Genomic DNA, 3,044 nt, shown 5'->3' with positions numbered 1-3,044 from the left:
GGGTTCCTCCACTCCTTGACTTTAGTTAAGGTTTCTCTTGCTCTGACAAATGAGAGTGCTGTGGGGGTCATTGTGTAAAGTATGCACGAGATCTGGCTGCTAAAAACAGAGGCTCTCGCACTCTAAAATAAATATGACAGGTATGACAGTGTGTTACTTTGTGTGTTGCCATAAAGGTTTGGGTGTAATCAGGTGATGGATTTGTTTCAGGGGATGCCACAGTAATCAGCGAGGTTGTACGGAGGATCATTTACACATGCTGTCAAGTACTTCGCCTCACGCTGACTGCTGTAAGGTGTGTTTGAGTGTGATGCATTGCTGCGCATTACGCCGCCTGGCCTTTGAAAAACAGTTGTAAACTTTGTGGACATTTCTTAACGTGGCGCTCTTTTCTCAGCAGGCTCCGTGGTCATGCTGGCACATGGTATTTAACCTTTATTTAACAAAGAAAAGCTCAGTGAAATTAAAAAGGGCTTTTGTTAAGCGTATCCTGCCTGTGCAACAACACAGTTACAAACAAAATGTGACACAAAACACATGTTACAAGCGCAGGATTAGCATCTCATAAATCAGATGAAATTGATTTGTTTAGGTCAATACAACAGAAACATGGGGTTCAAGTCCCAGTAGTGGTACCTCCAGTTTGGTTGTTCATTCCAGCATACATTTGGCTATATTTGCTGGTGGAAGGCTGGTAAGGGCTTTAATGCGGTAAGAATACTTTTCAATGGTTGACACCACAGCCACTTTCATTGTTTCCAATGTCAACGTAGCTATTCAGTGCTGCTGCCTAAGTGGTTGATGGTTCAACTCTTTGGCAACCACAGAAACCACACTTTGTGAAACAATAGTGGAAATTATACTGGTGTCTTTACAGTGCTGAATTATACCCCAATTGAACAGCAGAAATGAAACAGATCAATGAAGAGAAACGCTTCAAAGTTTGATTCATCCATTCTGGGCCAGTAAATGATCATGACATTATTTAGCTTTAAACTTGCTGTGTTGATCGTGTCATATTGCCGACCACTTTCTCTATTTTAAGTTCCAACTTCTACGTGGCCACATGATGAGATGACAGAATGCCTGTGAACATCTGCACTGCCATTCATTTTAACTTCCTTGTGACCCTCACACCTGGCAGGGTAAAAGAATGAGATTGAAGTAAAGATGAATGTTTATTATGACAGATGACTCAATTGTGGAGTCCAGGCAATGTTAGTGGTGGTGGCTAAAAGATTCTGATGAGGCTGAAGAATCTGCAAAGACTGACAGCGATGGGGACCAGGAGGGGCACACAATGTGCACTGAAATGACAGCTGCTGACAAGAACAGAGAGGAGAACAGATTTAAATAGTGTAACAGCCATGAGCGTACAGCATACAGCACATAACAGCAGCATCAATGTACATAGGAAAGAGAATCATATTTAAAATGAGGCAGCAGCTGGATGATGGGCTCACAATGTAGGTGTGTCGCTGAGCTGTTGGATAGACGAGATCAGCTGATGGGAGCAGACAATTGACAGCCCTGGACAGGACAGCAAGGAATAATAAGTGAGCATGTGTGTGAGGATTGCAAAGATTGCAAAGGATTGCATGCAAAAGTGTAATCTTCCTGACTGAACTCTGGTCCAAACTGGGAGAAATTACAGTCAAAGAAGACAAGACCCTAAACAAAAAGACATCCTAAGCCCTGGGTCTAAAACTCCATAACATTGGCCCACAGATGACACTGCATTGAGTTTCCACAGCACTTTATGTTGCCTGAAAGAAACAATGTGTGCATGACTACAGTGTACACTAAGAAAAGAAAGGGATACTGTAAGCATTTGCATCTGTATCTGTGTGCATGCGGCATAGTCTATGTGCGTGTCAGGTAAGTGATCCAGGTGGATGGCAGCCGAGGGGCTTGGGTGTCCCGTTTCAGGCAGCAGCTGGTAAGCGAAGCCTGGCCGAGGTCACCCTCAAGGACCCCGCCCCCTCGTCACCTACTCCCAGGCTCCGCTTCACACTCGGCCTGTCATCGTCATCTGATCTCAGCACTGAATGCATAGGAACAGCAGATCTGCCGCATGACAATGGAGCTCTTTTAATTATCAGGGACAGTGTTCTCGCTCAAGTGATGACGGCTAAAATGTATTGGCCCCCAGTCATGAGACGAGAAGTTCAGGCACTCAGGCATGTAGCCTCAGAGGCACAGTGATAATTGATCACATTGTAGAGGCATGTACGCAATACAAAAGGCCATGGTGAGTAGTAGTGTTACTTTTAGCCCAGATTACCACCGTGTCAAAGCCTCATGCAGTGGGCATGTTTAAAATAACTACAGATAAAATACATCCTGGGATGTGAACAGAGAGGTTGAGAAAATCCAACCCAACAATGTAAAAGAAAATGTTGTTTTGTCGGTTTCACATTTCTGTTCATGGACAGGTTACTCAAACAAGACACATCATGTCAATTAGTAAGCTTTAGCGCTGCTGTGATGTGTAGTTGTTTTAACATAGGACATGGCGAACAAGTGTATTACCCAGAACTTTTCCTTTAACAGTTACTGTGTTTTAAAGTTTTCCTAAAGCAGATACAGTCCCTAGTTAATACAACACCACATACACAACGCACATCCCCTGGGATCTGCTGTGGTCTGTGTATACATGACCGCCATCTCTTGTCTGTACTACAGAGCTTTTTGTCAGAATATCTAACATGCCAGCCCAGTCTCATGGCAGTTTGTGAAATGGTCATGTTATTTAATTTAATGCATCTCAGTGTAAATTCTTTCAGTAAGACCTAACTTTTAATCGCTGCACTCCTAAATCCATTCAGCTGTTATCCTAATAAATCTACTTTTTTGCTGTGCATATATGCAACTAGTCTCTCCTGATTTATATATAGCACAGCATTAGTTCTTTCAGGAAGACCTAATTTAATCAATGCTCTCTTACTGAATGGAATCAGCTGGTGGAGGCTGCTCAACCAATCAGAATCGTACACAAATTGCAAGGGCCAATCACAGAGTCACAACCCTGCTTTGAAATAATC

This window comes from Etheostoma cragini, chromosome 21 (assembly GCF_013103735.1).
Source record: "Etheostoma cragini isolate CJK2018 chromosome 21, CSU_Ecrag_1.0, whole genome shotgun sequence".
Classification (NCBI taxonomy): Eukaryota; Metazoa; Chordata; class Actinopteri; order Perciformes; family Percidae; genus Etheostoma; species Etheostoma cragini.
Note: the sequence above shows the minus strand (reverse complement) of the source record.